Source organism: Phasianus colchicus, chromosome 4, assembly GCF_987193195.1.
Source record: "Phasianus colchicus chromosome 4, bPhaCol1.hap1.1, whole genome shotgun sequence".
Lineage (NCBI taxonomy): Eukaryota > Metazoa > Chordata > Aves > Galliformes > Phasianidae > Phasianus > Phasianus colchicus.
The window spans coordinates 2397798-2417431 of NC_143439.1; the positions used below are offsets into that span (position 1 = coordinate 2397798).

General features: G+C 41.1%; 1 long non-coding RNA gene across 3 annotated transcripts in view; it reads right to left on the reverse strand.

The window, feature by feature from the left end:
* Positions 1-12977, reverse strand: part of LOC149918005 (uncharacterized) — a 53834-nt gene extending 40857 nt beyond the window's left edge. For all 3 annotated transcript variants that reach the window (XR_016465709.1, XR_016465707.1, XR_016465708.1), the window contains exon 1: positions 12352-12977. This is a non-coding gene — a long non-coding RNA (uncharacterized LOC149918005). The remainder of the gene's footprint in view (positions 1-12351) is intronic.
* Between the last annotated feature and the right edge of the window lie 6657 nt (positions 12978-19634).

The window sequence follows — 19634 nt, forward strand, 5'->3', positions numbered from 1 at the left end:
CATTATAGTTTCTAGTCTTGTTTAAATATTCTATGGCAATCCCTCAAAACTTACTTGAGCAACCAAGCAGTGCAACTGCACTCTTATCACAGAACATATGCTTACCTTCATTGACTGTCGTTAGCAGTAGCCAGCAATGCCTCCCACTCATTATTCTTTCGCATTTCAGAAGGATGGTGTTAATTTTGTGCCTTAAATAAAACTGCTAGACAACTACAAAGAATTGGTGCAAACGAAAAAATGGCATAATACTTCAGAGCCAAACTATCAACTGAAGGAGAATGTTTTCCCTATATTAAGGTAACTACTTGATTATAAGCAGTTAATTATCAGAGCATGAGCAAGCCCAATTTGCTTTCTTGAAAGAACATGGCTGTGTCTAGTTATGCCAAAAACAAAACAAAGCAAAACAAAAAACCAACAACCAACAACGATTGGTTATGTACAACCAATTTGTACAACAAAATGTTATGTACAGCATTTCCTAAAACCATTTTGTTCAGTCTTTTACTCAGGACATAGAGTTGATGCCAAAAGTGGTCAAATTACAAAAATCTTGGCCAAAAGTTAATGAAAAGATGCCACAAAAAGAAGAATTTAGGAGTCCAGATAGCTAACTCAAAATCCTTCTCAGTCCAAGATCGCTAAACTCAAGATATTCCTCAGATAAAGCACTACACAGGATAGGAATTTTGGCTAAATAGCTAATATATATCAATATATCTGCAGAGATCACGGTAAATAGAAATAGAGATTTCTTGCAAAAATATGAAGTATAAACAGAGATACACGTTTATCTTCCTGTATGCGTAGAAACTGCATTGCTCTGCAAGGCTTATTGAAGAAGTCATTATTTTTACGTTCATCAGCTAACATAAAGGTCATTTCCAGAAGCAGGAGGGCTTCCATTCCTGTGACCATTGTAACCCTTAAGCATGAGGGGCTCGAGTGGTCACAGGGTATTCAGGACCCAAAACATATGAAAAAACAGATACCTGAGAAACGGAGAACTCGAGATACATACGAAACTTGCAGCCTGGAAGTTGGTATGATAAGAGGTCAGGATGGAGGACGCTATGTTATGTACAGAGGTGTCAAGTCCAAAATCCACCATGCCTCTCAGCAAATATGTACCTTCTATTCACATGTGCTCAGAAACATTATATCTGCTATCTGTGAAGAGTCCAGAATTGCAGGACTGAGAAATGAGAAGAAATTATCCTCTGGTTGGTCTCTTATTCTGTTTTATATTTTTGCCTCAGACTTACTGTGCACTCTCCTTTTTCTCTGTAAGAGATAATGACTGGAAGGCTAGATGACCATACAAAGTTTAAGATTCAGTTAAGGAGTCAGTTAACTTTCCAAAACTCTTTTTATCATACCTACAATTTGGATGTGCAGTCATAATAGAGAAATCAGGCAAACTTGTTATATGACAAATTATTTTTATACTGAAAAAAAAAACAAAAAAAAAAAGTGTGTATTTGAAATTACTACTCCTACTCACTCTGGTCTGCATCTAGATAATAAACACAGCTTTAAGTTTCCCATGACCACTGAGATAAGCAAACCGTACTCCCAATGATATTACAGAAGGTAATTTATCAGGATGGAGAAAGTTCAGCCTTTGCACAGACTGAGAATCACTAGTGCCTAATGTAACTAATATCAAATGTTCAGCCTCACAATTAATGAAATGGGATTTGAAATCAGTATTAGGTACATGATATCTGAAGGTAAGGTAGCATCTCACATTGGGATTCTCTTCACATATCATGCTGAGCTAACACCTAAAGGTGAGGAAATGCTGAGGATCATAGAATCATAGAATTGCTCAGTTGGAGAAGACCTTCAAGATCATCAAGTAAACCACAACCTAACCATACTACCTAACTCTAACGACCCTCTGCTAAATCATGTCCCTGAGCACCACATCCAAATGGTTTTTAAACCACATCCAGGGATGGTGACTCAACCAACTCCCTGGGCAGCCTATTCCAGCGCTTTACAGCCCTTTCTGTAAAGAAGGTTTTCCTGATATCCAACCTAAATTTACCCTGGTGCAACTCGAGACCATTTCCCCTCGTCCTGTCACCAGTGAGAAGAGACCAACCCCACCATTGCTGCAATCACCTTTCAGATATTGGAAGAGAGCAATAAGGTCTCCCCTCAGCCTCCTCTTCCCCAGACTGAACAGCCCCAGTTCCTTCAGTCTCTCCTCATAGGCCATATTCTCCAAGCCCTTCTCCAGCCTTGTTGCCCTTCTTTGGACCTGCTTCAGCACCTCCATGCCCTTTCTGTACTGAGGTGCCAGAATTGAACTCGAGGTGAGGCCTCACCAGTGCCAAGTACAGGGCAGGATGACTTCCCTTGTCCTGCTCACCACTCCATTCCTGATCCAAGCCAGGATGCCATTGGCCTTCTTGACCACCTGGGCACACTGCTGGCTCACATTCAACTGACTGTCCATCAGTGCACCAAGGTCCCTTTCCATCAGCAGCTTTCTGGCCACTCCTCCCCAAGCCTGTAGGGTTGTCTGGAGCTGTCGCGATCAAAATGCAGGACTTGACAATTGGCCCTATTGAAACTCATACAGTTTACCTTGGCCCATTGACCCAGTCTGTCCAGGTCCCTCTGTGGTGCTTTTCTCCCCTCAGGCAGATCAACACTCCCTCCCAACTTGGTGTCATCTGCAAACTTACTGAGGGTGATCCCCTCATCAAGATCGTTAATGAAGATGTTAAATAGAAGCAGCCCCAGTACTGAGCCCTTGGGGACACTACTCGTGATTAGCCAGAGGATATGATCATACCCCACAACACATCCCTCTTTCAAAGGCTTGTGTCATGGTTTTATGGTTTTTGGTTATCGGTATTCCACATCATAACATGTAGTGCACTGGGGGTTAAAGAGTTAATCTCCAGTTCCGGTACCTGTCCCAGAAGAGAAGAACTGCATACCCCAGGGGACTTTGTGTTCAGAGAGGAGATAAAATCCTTGGCGAAGTCACAGGATCAGGCTCTCTTCCCTTCTGCTCACCCCAACTGCACGTCTCGCCTCAGCACTAGAGTAAGGCCTTCAGTTTTTGGACACTCTCATTTAATTTGATTTATGAGCTGCAATTCTAATTATATTGTATTATAGTGTGTTATCTTGCATTCTGATATCTTATTTAGTAAATTAATTTGTTTCTCCTCAGATTGTTGGCTGCTGTTTTTTTTTTTTTTTTTTTTTTTTTAAGCCCATCTCTCTACCCTTTTTCCCCCTTTTTTCCTGCTTCCTCTTCCAGGGCATGGATCCATGGGTTCCTCCATCCCACTGGTCACAGAACCGGACCAAATCAGCCCGTAAACCATTGTCAGCTTGGGAGTACAGTTAATCACATCCATCCATTTAGGATCCATAGCCCAGAAGATCCAAGTTCTAAAAAAATTGCAATGATGCAATCATATACTTATTTCTATGGAAGAAATGTAGGCATTCTGATAGGCCATAGGAAATACAGATTTTAAATACCTAGAATCTCTTTCAAGACTATCAGTGTGAGATGCTGCTAGGGAAGCAAATGAGGCTGGCCTACCGCTGAAATGTAATGTAGTCTCATTATCAGCGCACAGAACCATTTACTTACTCCCACACAAGTCAGATGCATGGCAAATCATTTTGCAGAGATCATTTAAACACTGATAAGGGAACTAGGCCAGTGTACCCTAATTCTCACAAATGACCTGTAGTTTCAAGTGTTTATTCAAAAGAGAAGCATTTTGGAAGGTCAAAAGGGATCACTCATCAGAGGCTTGGAAATTGCTCCTCTGTGAGTTTCACATGCAGTAAAAGCATACAGAGTGATTTCCAAAGACTCACATTAGATATCATTATTTTTCTGATGAAGAGGTTTTTTTTTTTTTTCCACAGAAAGAAGCATTTCTTCTTTAAAGGATTTCTTAACTATTATACTCTTTCATAATGAATCTGTTATTCAACATAATTTTACACAATCATCGTAGGACTGTGAATAAGGATAATTGTTTATTTATCCTGATATTTAGAATTTCTAGTCCTTTCATACTGCTGCATTTTATCACAAAGCACAAAAAATTACCCCTCCCCCATCAAAAAGAAGGTGGTTAAATTCCATTAAGATTTGAACACCCATGAAACATCACATTATCATTCTGAGCATGAAGGTGGGTTTTTTTTTTTCATAGAGATTTTAGACTTATTCTATTCAGAAGGAAAGAGAGATTTCCTTGAAAATAACAAAGGTGAGCTAGAACACTTTCCCTTGCCTGTGCCACGTCCATCATATGAGATGGCAAGGCATCTCATAGGATATGTTGGGGAAAATCATTGAAACCTGCAATAGCCACAGCACTTGGGGCTCAATGACACATAACAACAGGGCCCTTAAAGAAAGAGGTGAGGGGGAACACCATTACAACAGGAATACCTTCGGGTCCTCAACCTCCATTCCTTCTCCCACTTCTCCATCAGGGCTCTGCAAAGCCCCAAGGAGCACGTGAAATTCTTGCCCTGCTGCAGAGGGGCAGGAAGAAGGCACACAAAGAGAGAAGGCAAGCACCACAGGGCCCCACACTCCTTCACTGTTTGCAGCAGAAACTTAGATTCTACTGTAATTTAGGCTTTGCCCTTCCTTCGTGAAACTGATGGCATTGATTTTAACTTCATGATTCATTCTCTGTGGCTCTCTTTATAACTGAAAGATGCATTGAAAATGACTGCAGTTTGCTCAGCAGCCAACTGCAGAGATGATGCGTCCTGGAAGGCTACTGTGAACAAAGGCTTCTTGGATTGGAGCAGATGTTTTGAGATCATCCCTTCACCCCAGGAAATGTTTATGACTTGCTCAGCTAAGACAAATGCAATTGAAAACCTTTGTAAAGACAAAATTCCAGATATGGCTCAGTTATAACATATTATACCTCTACTTTCCTACATTTTTCATACCATGAAAAATGACTGGAGAGGGAGGTGGCTGAAATCTTCCTTGCTCATTAAAAAAATATTCTTAAGCTCAAGAAAAGCATTAGCGTAAGCACTAACTGTCCAGACACCCACAGCTTTAGTTGCTGATAACTGGGGAAAAATAATAATATGAACAGCTGACAGTAAAAACCTCCAGAAGAGATGCCATGAAAGGGAAGAAAAAAAAACACAGACAAGTAAACAGGTGTAGCAGGACCAAAACAAAAGCAACTGGGGTTCTTTGCTGAAGTCATTGTCATACTGCACAGTCTAAGTTGTGACAAAGATGTGAAGAACTAGCAGTAATGCAGAACAAGGCTCTGCTCTGGGAGATATCACCTGTAGATACCTCACTGCTCTCAGTCAAAATCTGGCTGTGAACAGAGCAGCATATACTGGCAAAATCCCCTGGCTGAGAGCCAGAGTATAAATTATTTACAGTGTGTCATCTCTGCCAAAATAACTCTGCGCAACGAAGGTCTGAGACAGAAAGTGCTCCAAAAAAATTGGAGAATTGATAGGATAGTCCATCATTAGCAACTGAGCAGAGTCTATCTGTGTAGTAGTCGTTGTGCTGTGCCATACGGCCCTGCAGATGCTCTCAGATGCAGCTGATCACTTGTCAACACGATCAGCACTGCAGTACGTATCTGCAAGTGCCAGGATTGCAAATGACCTGACCTGGAGAGCAATGAACTCTAATCCTCAGGTAAATTTAAAGAACCCAGTTCCCTGCTGATTGAAAACAGGATTCAAGAATCTCTCCAGCTTCAGACACTGCCTAATGAGAAAAAGCAAGGCAGAAAACATGGAGAATGTGCCTTGCAATCAGCACAGGCTCATTATTACCGTCTATCAGTCTGAGGATCCTCAGCAGCTTTTCACTCCTACAGCAATTAGAAAGACAGCTTTGTGATAAGTATTAGCAGTTGAATGAAATATTCTTCATCAGTGAGGCTCCAGCACCTCCCATTCTGCCTTTTTCTTCCCTTCTTCAAAGAATTTTAATAATGTAGATGCTATTCTAAAGGGTAGAGAAACCAAAGCATGGCTAAACTGTAGAAAGAGCATCCCCACTTTGCTTCCCCACATTCTTATTCCCTCTCCACAATGCAGACTCTTCACTATTTCTACTATTGCAGCTTGAACAGTGTTACTCAAAACAGCTTTCCATAAAACTTACCATTTTACTGCCCTTTAAATCTTGTTTTGTTTGACTGATTAGGAGCAAATAGAGCATGAGCTGCAAAGCAAGAACTTCTGTTCTCTGTCAGCTGACAACAGCCAAGCTCAAGCACAGACCTGCTGGTTTATAAATACATCCCAGACAGCCCACCCCATCTGAGCCTCCCTAACAGAGAACCGAGGAGAAGAGACATGTTTGGACAAAAGACTTGTTCTGGATCATTTAACCATCAAATTCAATGAGGAATTAAATTATTTGGTTACATTGCATAGAAATATGTAGGCAGCTCTTTGCTGTCAGAAAATTGGACACAATTATTCCTCTTCTATTTTTGCTGCATTTGCTATAATGTGTGTGTGCTGGCAGGAGCTTCTTGCAGGAATGATCACACAAATGAATGAGACACCTGGATGCACCTGGGCACTCCAGATTGCAAGATCCCTGTTTTCCTCCTATAAGGTCATCCAGATGAAAACTACTGATTACCTTAGCTGGAAATGTTTACAGACAGGTATGTCTTGAAGTATCTCGTGGCACTTAGTGGAATAAAGTACCATTGTTATTTTATAGACTACAACATCTACAACAACGCATCTAACAATTCCAAACATGACAAGCTCACACATTGCTCCAGCTAACCAAAGAACCCATTTGCCTGCACTTCTACACGAACAGGAGTTGTGCTTTTGTAGATGCCTCCAGTTTTTGGTGTTTATTTTAAAAGTGCCATTTATGTCTGTTTTGCCCTCCTAGGGAATCATAACAAAACATTCTGAACAGCATTGTAACTGTTTTGTGCTTTGTTTTAGTAAGCGCTATACTTTTGGAACTTAGCTGTTTGAAGTTTACTCTTGATGCCAGTATTATCCCTGAATAGCTCATAAAAAAATAGCCACCACCTCCCTGTTCCTGCACCTGACTACTCTTTTGGAGGAGAATTTTTTTCTAACACCCAATCTGAATCTCCTGGCACAACTTGATGCCATTCTGTCTCAAATTGAACAGATGAATTTGAAACAGGTAAATCAGGTGCCCTGGGCTCTGCTCCAAACTTGTACATTCAGTGCCCCCAATTCCCCCATTTGAAATATTTTTAATAGTTTACTTACATGCTACTTATACCTTTGATTTTAATACAGTAACAAGAAAAACCATGGGGTTTCATGTGCCAGAAACACAGCATTGTGCCATTAGGTAATGTCATCACTTATCTACCTGTGCTGTGTTGGTAATAGTTATATTCTCCTAGTTTCCTACTGCTTTAACTTAAATAACCTGAGTACTAAGAAGCTGATGTATGGCCATATCCACATTTCTTATTTTACACATAGCAGCAGGACCAGCAACCAGCTTGTAACTACGTGCAGCTGGAGGTTGTGGGGGTGACAAAGCTGAGAAGAAACATTTGAATTTGTCTGACTTGAGGTCACGGGCAGAGATTTGTAGATAATTCATTTTGCTCATCTAATTGAAAATCATCACCTAAATTGAAATTTTAACATCAGAACAGGACACAATAACATATACTGTCATATGACATATGAGTCTTGTTGCTTTCCACCCAAAACAACTTCACATGGCAACACCTGGCAAAGCATCTGCATGGAAAAATTTTCCTGTGCCAGTAGGATCAACTTAGGTTAACATCTAAAGATCAGTGTGTGGCTGATCATGTAACTGGACTCAGTCTTCCTATTATTTAAATGCAGACAGCAGTGTCTGGGCTAGGTATGCATCACTTACTGGCAATAAAGTGTTGCACATCAACCTAGAACAACATCCAGATATAGCCAAGAGACTGCTAGTGCCTGGGCTGGAGATGGATACACATCCAAAAGGACAGGGCCCAGCAGCTGGGACATAGGCTTAGAAACTGGCTCGCTGTTAATGATTCGGGTACATTGACTCAGATGTATTGATTCAGTGTGTTCATCCAGATACAAAGCTCTAACGTACAAAAGATTAAATGGTAACCAATTGTAACCTGTAACACAATAGAAAGCACAGCAATGACACCAGAGTAGCAAAGTTCTAGGCTGCAGCAAGTGAAGATTTGCTCAAATGCAACAATCAGGGGCAGAGAAATAAAGGAAAGAAACTGCTCACTTTCAGAGGACCTCAGGTAGGAAGGGATCTCCAGTTGAGATACCCTTGCCTTCACTGCCAGCCCTTCAGTGAGGTCTGGGAAGGAGTGGAACCTGGCTCCATCCCTACCAGTCACTCAGGTGTATTGCATGAGCTCCCCTGGGTTGGCCCTGCCTTCGTACTAGGTGTGCAAATCACTGCTTCAAGACGTGACTTGCATTTTCCTCTACACCAATATTCAGATTCACTTGGCTATTCTGTCCCTGAAGAAAGAAATAATCTGTTGTTCTGTCCAGGAGATTGCTGCAGTAGCAGTGGGAGTTACATCTGTTCCTCTATGTCAGTGGAGCTCTGCTAAGGGTGCATCCTTATGAGAAATAAATTAACCTCACAATGACCTCACAGCTACACTATGCAAAGAGTAGCACAGAACAGCCAACGAAATAAAACAAAAACCATTGGTAGCAAGGAGGGAAAAAAAACAGCACACTTCTTAACATCTTTTAACATTCCTTCATAGCTAGGTGTGTTGTGAAACTGAGATCCAGAGCACATCTCTGAAGGAGGTCCTGACAATTCCCTTCTCCTCGCATTAGGATGCCCCTGCCTTTGAAGTTACCCACTGGAATAAAAAGCAGCCTCAAAAGAGAACACTTGTCTCTTTGTGTTTACTTGACACTGATACACAAATCTTCTCTGGTCTCTGAAGATTTTCTAACCTTCTGGTTTTAAAGCTTTCTATTCAGCAACATTTCAGCAAGTCAGAATCCTACTTTCAAGTGGTACTGCAGCTTCCAGGATGCTGTGCTCTAATTTAGTTGTCCCAAGTAGTAGCTTGAATTTTAATGCTTGCTTTTAGCAGTTTCAACAGCTTTTTCCAGGTGACTTCATTACAGTTAATCTGTACTTGCTGTTACACACGCAAACAGCCACACTTGAGAGAACATTTAAAGATCACAATCAAGTCATGATTGCCTGACATCCTTATAGTTGCTGTGCCATGTCTATCAAGCAACAGATGATGTGATGTTATACGATTAGCAGAAGCACCCTTACAATAATGTCATTTCTGGAGAGCAGGCATTAATACTCAGTCTCCAGCAATCACAGACATATTGTGTCTTCCCTGTGGCTTTTTGTTGTGCAGACAGCTCCAGCTTAATCATGTTTAATCCTTTTTCTGTCATCAAGCATTTTAATTATATCAAACTTTTTTTTGTTTGTTTTAATGCTTTCTTCTTCTTCTTTTTTTTTTTAAAGATACTTCCTATACTTTCATTTAATTAAAACATTCTTTTTACTTTTCCTATCAGATTCTGTGCTTTCATGACAAGCACGGGAGATTTACTCCATCACATTTCCTGCCCAGCACTGCTTAGCTTTTACCCATGTCTGTCTCCCTCCTGTTTATCTGCTTCCTTCTGGAAGCACAGAAATCACACTGGAAATATATTGACTGCATTGTGTATATGCAGGGGAACAACTCAGGAACTCTAGACTCCCTGCCTCTCTGAACTAATATACAAACATGTATTTCCCATCAGGGAAACCTATACAGAAAAGCAAGGCTGCTGTTAGTTACAGGGACAAATATACAGGTGTAGGAGGGACAAAAGCAGAAAAGAAATTGGATGGGACTGAACAGTAAGGACTTGCAGCCCCTACTCAGTCCTTTTCACTGATGTCACTGACCTTATTCCTCCAAGCCCCTTTCTGCTGATGCCCATTTATCATCCCCTGTATAAAGCACTTGCTTCAACTACATTCCTGGGTGTTGCCCATGCACTTCTTTCTGTTCCCAGACCCCCACAGCACTCACATCAGGCAGCAAACCAATGTCCTGAGCCAACAAGGAAAGCCTGAGTGAAGACAGCCCAAGAGAATCTGGATCCACACCGCAAAGATTCCACACCCCTGAATACTGGTGCTGCCTCAGGTCACACATCAGGGATGAAATAAAGCATACTGGTTGTTTATTTGTTATTTTTCCCAATTGCATTCAGCTGCTCCAATTGCTCCCACTCTTTTTTTTTTTTTTTTTTTCTCCATCCCTGCTGTGCTGCTGTACTGTGGCTGCAAGCTTTTTGAGGCAGCGGGGGGTATTTATAAATATCTATAAATGCTTTTAAGGTTCTTGGCAGGCATGCTATGTGGGGCTGGCACAGTGGTGCCATGCAGGCACAGGGTATGGCCTAGCTCAGGGAGGTGCTGCGTACTGACACCAATTCTACAAGTCAGGGCTCACAGCATCTTTCAGGTTCCCTCAGGCTGAGCTCCGTTCAGTATCTCTGTGCAACTCTTCAGAACACAGTAGTATAAACACCTGAAAGGCCGGATACCATTCTCCTTGCTAAGCACAGACTGCTGTGGGGAGCAGAAAGTTAAGGTGGTGGAACCTGAAGCCTTGGCGATGATCTTTGCACAATTAAAACCCTGTAAAAATAGAAATAATGATATCACAATGCATATTTGGGAACTGAAAGTGTTTTCTAACTTCTGATTTGACTGAAAACCACATCTGTCTGACTTGGAGGATAATAATTCTTATGTGGGAGGATCAAATGTGTCACGCTGTATGTGAATAACCATTGCTCTGATTATTTCTTGTATGGCTGGACATACATACAAGTGAATGCTCTGCAAAGTTCAGGTGCTTAGCAGCTGAAATATTTGCTTTACAGAGATGGAGTTCAGTATTCAGTAGTCATGGTGGATCTGTCCTTGAGTCACAGAAATTTCAAGTGTGGCCATAACAACAATCTTTGCTTTTTTGCTAATGTATTTTCAATACCCTTCAGAGGCAATCTAGGCCTCTTGTAGGAGCAATGAAGATATGTGCACTAATTCCTGGCTGCGTGCTTTGCTGAAGATGAGCAATACTCAGTTACTGCATCAGAGCATTGGACTCCAATGCAGTGGTAAAAGATCACCCACTTTCTAAAGAGCAAATATTTGAAGCAATGGCAACAGAACAGTGCCAGCTGTGACTGCAGCAGGTCCTGCTCACAGCAAATCCTGATCCAGCACGTGCAGAGGGATTTGCCCAACTTGTGGCAGATTGGGAAAGTTGCATTCAGCCTATAGTGAAGAGAAATCTATACAAAACCCCACTGGCCTGTCTTGTCCTTGCATCCTTGCTCTGTTTTACCCCATCATGGAGAGGCAGAAGTGCAAGGACTCTTATACACAGAGTTAAATTCTCCCCACTCTTTCTCTTATGACTGCCTTAAGAAATAGAATTGATTATTTAAAGCAACTATCTGCATAAGAAGAGGTGAAAGGAACCATAAAGAGCACAGAGTAAAGGATATTTAATTTGCAAATCACCAGACAGGCTTTGCAAAGCATGGTTGGTCGGTACATGAAGCCCTGAGCTATTTATTATTCCTGCTGTTATCGCCTCCCATTGCTCTCATGCCATTTGCACATAACCTCTCTCAAGTGATACTCAGTAAGCCAGAAAAGCATTTGCCCTTGAAAATCAGGTGTCGTTATCACGTGCCCTTGCACTGTATAAGCTAGTAATACATAGAGCCATTTGCAAAAAGCATTTCTCTAACACAATCTTCCTACATTTTATTGATTCACATGAGGAATAGAAACTTTAGGCAGAATGACATCTTTGCTGTGGTGAAAGTTAACAGCTTGATGCTGTACCATCTGTTTAAGGGAAAAAAATAAGTATCATGTTGACGTTAGGGTATAATTCTATAATGGTACTTTACACTGTATGCCAGTACTGAAGATAGTTGTTCTTCAAGCAGATTGATCTCTTCTGGAGGTGCTGTATGGCAGCAAAAATGGACAGAATTATTTAGTATCAGTAGCAGGAAAGATAGGAAATCATGTTATGTTGGAGAAAGGAAGCCAAAGGATGCCTGACAACACAGTCAGCAGAAAAGTGAACGGAAAAAATGAGCACATTGCCTTCGGCTGCTGAAAGGAAGACAGTGATAAAGGGCAGTAACTGACACAGCGTGAAACCAGACTGCCAGGAGCTGGTGGCACTGCATCACAGCTGCTGGTCTGGAAGCCCCACTGCCTGCCCATAGCCATCCTCTTCCTGCTTGAGCTTTTGCCTAAATGACTCTTACCTGCTTTCTGGGATGAGGAGTGTTCTGTGACAAGTCCACTTTCCATCTGGCTTGTGCAGTACTCAGCACCACGTTCATATCCACCAGTGTTTCTACAAATGATGAATTTAATGATGACAACATCGGTTGCTTTTATTTTCTCATTGGTAGCCTCTCTTTTACCCTGACAACTAAAAAAAGTTTAAATAAAAGCCAGAGTGTTTTCATTTATCTCTCAACCTTTCACAATCTAAGTTTTTCCCACTCCCATCTCAGCTGAGGATGATGTTCTCACCTTCAGCTGTAGGTGATCCAAACAATAACAACTGTATCAACAAGGCTCCACTTAGAAAAAAGGTAAAGCTGGACAGGTGAGAAAGCTATCTGCAATGGTTTAACCTTGGCTGAGGTAACTGCAGCTCACATTTTGCCTACAGCTGTCAGTGAAAGATGTTTCTGGCACAGGAGGGAAGAGTGGATACTGCATCCTGCACGTGTCAGGGAGCAGAACTGGCAATGCCCAGAGTACACGACAGCTCCTTATGGGAGCATTTCTGCCTACCTGCAGGACTGTGTGACCAGGGTGGTAGACTGGGTGCTAAATCACCTCTGTACATCCTCAGTACAATTCAGTATAAGAAGCATAAAAAAGCTTATAGGAATCAGATGAGATAAAAAAGGCTTTTTTCCCCTCAAATGTCATTTATCCTCCCAAATCGTTCAGATGTTTATTCAAGAAGGTGAAATAGATTGAGAACAGTTTGAATAATTTTCCATCCTCTAGATTTCTTTTCCCCATTGTTCCTTAATTCATTTGCTGGAAAAGAGCATATATGGGGAGGGTGGTTCAGCTGGTTAAAATGTGCAAAGGAAAATTTAAACCAACCGGGATATTACTGTCGTATGCACTGGGCACTGAAACAGTTAAACAGTGGAACATCCTACTTCACTTCTTGAGAGTTAATGATGCTTGAAAACAATGTTAGCCTTGTATCATTTTTTATCATCAAGGACTGGGCATTCTAGTTTATGGAAATGAATATGTACTCATTTTATATTTCTCTTAATGAGAAAATGATTAACCTACAAAGGGAGCATTTGCTTGTTCTTTAAATGAAGAATTGATGGAAAAACTTTCCACTGTTTTAGTCAGAATTTACTTAGAAATAAAACAATCACTGAAAAGGGCTATTCATAAACTAATGAGTAGTAGAAAAGCAAAATACTTTGCAATACTAAGGGCTTTTATTGGCACTTTTCATCTGTTATGAGTGTAAATGCTAAAATTATGTGTTATGTTGAAAGCACAGCTTAACTGAGTACAGCCTGATAATATGAAGAGACTTGTTCACAGCTCAGGCTGAAACAGTGAGGTAAGAATTTTGCAATTACTTATTATCCACTGAAGTCTAACCAATAAATCTTACTAGTATTTTAGAAATTGTTTTTTTATGACCAGCAGTTCGGTAGGAATCAGATGGTGAAGTTTAAGTGTTGGTCACCTAAAGGTGCTTACATCTAGAGCAGAGCTTTTGCATGGTTACAGAGATGAAGAAGCAGCTCAGGCCATGGAATCCGATGGCAGCCATGGTTGCAGTGAGATTGCAAAGCTTTCAGTCCTGCAGGAAGTGAACAAGACAAATGGTAGAACTGCAGCTTTGGTCTTCAATGCAAGAGTTGTCCTCTAAAATCATGGCATACTAGAAGGGCTGAAGTTCCTCTTTAATAAGGCAGTGAAAAAGACAGTGTTTTAGACTCAAGTGAGTCAGTCAACACGGAAATAACGGCATGGAATGTACCAGTTCTGGATACACAAACGAGGTAAGAGGATCGAATGGTTTTCTATTCTGTGAATATGAAACAAAAGGTATCACAGAGACCAGTGTACAGCCTTTCTAATCCAGAACAAGGATCTTTCATGTAATCCTATTTCTTAGTTCAGCTGATTTATATAAATGTCCCCCTGCAGGGATAGTTTCTGAGAAAGGGGTAAGGCATTTCATCACGTGTCTACATTTTGTCTGGACTGCTCTTGGCGAATAAATGTTTCAGGTTTTGGCAGGTCTGCACCACATAAAACCTTTTTTTTTTTTTTTTTTTTGCTTAATTAAGCCAGCAATCTGTCCCTTTACCAGTACAACAGTTTAATGGCTGAATAAAACAGTTGGGGAAAAAATGAGAAAATGAGAGACACCAATGCCATTATTTCAAAACGCTGGCATCCCCTAAGTGTATTTTTTTGCACTGGTGTGGCAGCACACAGTGAGGACCAGTGAGCCGGATGAGAGTGTGCTGTGTTAGAAGCTGTCACCTGCATGGGATACAGGTCCAAGGCTATCTGTTGTATTAACAATGATAAAAGCACAGTCTGTGCTTAGGGATATTGCCTAGATCACTTACACGTAGAAAAGGTTTAAGTAAACTGTTACATTCACAAACCAGATGAATACATTGACCTCATTATACTAAAATATACTTTATTAATAAATAACAAAATAATTTTCCTGTTATCAATTAACAAGTTAAATAGGATTTGCATAGAAACATTTTTTATAAATTACTGTACACACCTGTACACCTGAGCTCCACATTTTCCTAAATCATGCTATAACATGCCTGAAAATTAGACCAAGATTGCAACGTCTTATTATAAAGGACAAACATGGAATTCTATCAATTTCTTTTGTGCGTCTAGAAATCTTGAGCATTTTTTCCTCACTGAGAAGCTGTGAATTTCTGTGGGTTTGGAGAACATCACTCGTATGAAGCATGTCACCTACATCTTCCCACTTACACCTTCTGACAAAATTTTTCCATCCAATCAGCAAAAGGCTTAAAAACAGTAAAGCACAGTATTCCGCTTAGCAACAGGCATATGAGAAACCCTATTCCAGATCTGTCACTACCTCTAACATTTTTTCATTTGCATCTCTCAACTGCAAGCCTGTGAGCACAGAGACCTATCTTACTTGCTCTGGCAGTAAGTATAGACACTGCAAAATAAAGATCTAGGTGATTGTGCAACCCAAGTTTCACACAGGCTTCACAGTTTGCCTCAGTCTCTCCTGAGGGCAGCTGTACAACCAACTCTGCTGTCTGCTATACATTTTCATCTTCCCATTAAATTATACAGCTGTATAGTTTTTCTGACACACTAAACCTGAACTTCAGGCTTCTAGTAGAAGCCTAGCAGGCAATGATGCACATCACTGCTGTAGACTAAAGGCATGAATTCATCCTTTATCTTTTTCCCCATAAAATTAATGTGGGCTAATTCTGAGCTGGCATTTCACATGGATTTTGCCTGTGCTGTAGTTCTGTTACTCTCCTGCTGGTATATGTAATTTTACCTTGCTTCTTGAGTTGTCCACTGAATCTGCTCTCAATTTCTTCAAAGTTTCTGCAGGCAGTAAACTTCTGCTCTCTCTCTGGCAATCACTGTTGTCACTGTCATATCACTGCTGCTGGAAAAAACACCTGATGTGCTGCAGGGTGACAGGTAGTCCAGGCAGAGCCAGGGCCAGGGTTCATGAAAGTCCTATATTCACTTGTCTGTGCTATCAGACAAGTGAATACAGGAACTGAATATCATTTCTACCTGTGCTACAGCCAATAAAAATCTGGATGGGCTGCAGACAGCATATAACCAAAGGATGGTGTCATATGGCCTCCTATTTCCGCTATTAATTCCTTAGTAGAACAAAAACTGTTCCAGCCAGGGTGAGCAGCCTGCTAACAGAAGGTGAGGAACAAATAAAAGCATAAAAGCTGAGTCAAATACAATATTTCTTTGAGGAAGAAGTAGACCTGGAAACAAGAGACAGGCCCAGCAGAGACCTGCTGAAATGTTCCAATACAGAGCAGGGCTACATACATGAGTCCACCTACTGTTCTAACATCTTACTGCTTCTGTCAAACTTTGACAAAGCTTGAAATATGAATTCAAGGAACGATGAACAGAACCACATTGAACAATAAGGAAATGAAATATTTTTCTAATTTCATTTTTACATACATCCCAATGATAATTGTCACCTGTACAGCATTACGGCAATAGAAACTGTTATGGCCAAAATAACTGCATTTAAATCCTCAGTGCCTCTCACTAAAACATAACAAACAAGCAAGAAACCTCTGGAACTAAAGAGATTCTTCTGTTTGACAGTTTTGTGCATTTCTGTCAGGAGATGCTGCAGTATTACATGAAATACAGAATTAGTGAGTATCTCAGTAACTTATAAACAGCACAAGATTTGACTGAAAAAGGGAAAGCCACCTTCTCAAATGGTCCTATCACTTCCCAAGGAGACTGTTGGTCTTAACAGGAGTAAGATTCTCATTTAAGAAAATACATCTTACAGATAAGAACTTGGGTGTTTGCTTTTTTTCTTCTTCTTTCCTGACTGTTATGTTAATACTCACTTAAGGAGCAGATCTGGAGTGATTATTAAACTTCTTGTAAGAAAATACCTTGCATATTATATATACTAGATAACTTGCTTGCATTTTGATAGCAGTAAAGAAGTGATTTGAAGAGCTCTGAAGATCCCTAGTCTTCCCATTGTTTCCAAAATAGTGAGGCAAGCAGCAATAAAAAACAAAAAACAAACAAAAAAAAAGAAAAAAAGAAAGAATTTTAACAACTTATTACAGCAACTGGCTCATTAGCAATGATTAAAATGTGTTTGGGAGGGATTTATTTGATTGTGAAAAAACAACCACTGAAGTCTTAATTCAGTTCCACATAAGTCATTTCAGTGCCTAAGACTGCCTCATAAGACCACCGTTCTGCACTGAAGTTTCTATGTAAGATTTTGCATGAATTGCAAAACATGCTACTAAAATAGCATTTCCAGCAGGACAAGGGAAATTCTTGGAATATATGCAAATACCTGAAATGTAATCAACAGCTACAGTCTTAAGCCACATTGAATCAGTTCCAGTTAGTTCTTTTCTTCTATACCACAGCTACTTGCTTTTGGCACCACGAAAAGCAGTTTCTACACAATGCAGCTTTAATTTAAAAGTTATTTTTTATATTTCACAGTGTAACAGGACCCAGAAGCTCTAAATGTGGGTGAGAGGAGCAGATTCCATCCCACTGTAACAGTGGAACAAGTCTGAGCACTCCTCACAAAACTGAATGTGTATATAAATCCATGGGGCCGGATGATATCCATCCCAAGATTCTGAAAGAGGTGGCTGGTGTGGTTACTGAGCCCCTCTCCATCATATTTGAAAAATCATGGCTGTCTGGTAAAGATCCTGTTGACTGGAAAAAGGGAAGCATTACTCCAATTTTTAAGAAAGGGAGAAAGGAAGACCCGGGGAACTACAGGCCAGTGAGTCTCACTTCTGTGCCTGGGAAGATCATGGAGCAGATCCTCCTAGAAGCTATGTTAAGGCACATATAGGAGATAAAAAGGTGATTCAAGACAGCCAGTATGGCTTCACCAAGGGCAGATCTTGCCTGATCAATCTGGTGGCCTTCTGCGATGGAGCGATTCAGTGTGGGGGAAGGGCGATGGATGTCATCTACCTGGACTTCTGCAAAGCCTCTGACAATGGTCCCTGAGCACATCCTTCTTTCTAAATTGGAGAAATATGGATTTGAAGGATGGACTGTTGGATGGATTGGGAATTGGTTGGCTGGATGCAGCCAAAGGGTTGTGATCAATGGTTCTGTGTCATGGTGGAGGCCGGTCTTGGGACCAGTGCTCTTCAGCATCTTCATCAGTGACACAGATGATGGCATCAAGTGCACCCTCAGCTGAGCGGTGCAGTCGATACACTGGAGGGAAGGGAAGCCATCCAGAGGGACCTGGACAGGATGGAGAAGTGGCTTCTGAAAACCTAATGAGCTTCAACAAGGCCACATGCAGGGTGCTGCAGTTGGGCCGGGGCAATCCCAGGTATTTATACAGACTGGGGGAAGATCTCCTTGAGAGCAGCCCTGCAGAGAAGGACCTGGGGGTCCTGGTGGATGAGAAACTGGACATGAGCCACTCACTAAGATGATCAGAGGGCTGGAGCACCTCTCCTATGAGGAAAGATTGAGGGAACTGGGCTTGTTTAGCTTGGAGAAGACAAGGATCCAGGGAGACCTCACTATGGCCTTCCAGTACTTCAAAGGAGCATATAAACAGGAGGGAGAATGGCTGTTTATGAGGGTGGATAGCGATAGGATAAAGGGGAATGGGCTTAAACTGAGACAAGGGAGGTTTAGGTTGGATATTAGGAGGAAGTTTTTCACCCAGAGAGTGGTGGGGCACTGTTCACAGGTTGCCCAAGGAGGCTGTGGATACCCCATCCCTGGAGGCATTCAGGGCCAGGCTGGATGTGGCTCTGTCCAGCCTGGTCTGGTGGTTGGCGACCCTGCACATAGTAGGGGGTGTTGAAACAACATGGTCATTATGGTCCTTTTCAACCCAGACCATTCTATGATTCTACAATAATCTAAAAATTAATCGTGCTCTCTGTAGTTTGTTTCTTCATGCATGAAAACAACATTCTCACACCATCCTCATGCTTTAGCTTCATGCCTCTGTTCTTTTGCAAGACACCCAACATCTCCTCCCCATCCTCCCTATTTCACACAGCAGGTCTTCCAGACTTAATTCCCCAGCCTCATCTTCCTCATAGCAGAACCATTCCTGATCACAAACACTATTCTCACCTACCATGTGTGAACCATCTCTCAACTACTCTCAAAACAGCTTTTGCAGATGAAGAAGAGAAGCAATTCAAGGACGCCATCAGGCGTGAACACCCTTGCATCTTGCATGCACAGGTAAGCTCCCTGGCCTGTACTTTCCCTTTTCTTGAATGCTGTGTTTATCATCATTTAATTGTTTATAAATTTATTGAGACTAAAATGCCTGAATGGACATGGAAGTGTTTTCATTTTTTCCTGATTCTGAACGCATCTAGTCGCAAGTGACAACTCATTTTGAGTAACAATTGTCATTACTACTGCTGAATAGTAATAGAGTCTAGTAATCTAAGCACAATTGTTCTGCTAAGTAAGCTGCCACTTTCTGAGTAAAAAAAAAAAACAACAAAAAAACAGAGTCCAGTCTCACATATCTTGATTATATACTTTCACCAAGAAGGAATGGAGTAACATAACATTTAACAAAACTAAGTTAAATGCAGAACTACAAAAAATAGTGCATTTGTTAATGTCATGGAAAAGGACAATTAACCCATTTCAACTCCAGAGATCAAATAAATTAAAAAGAAAGGATACAACATCTATCATGGATTCAGTGAAAAACAGCTGTTACTGAAATAATAGACTAGCC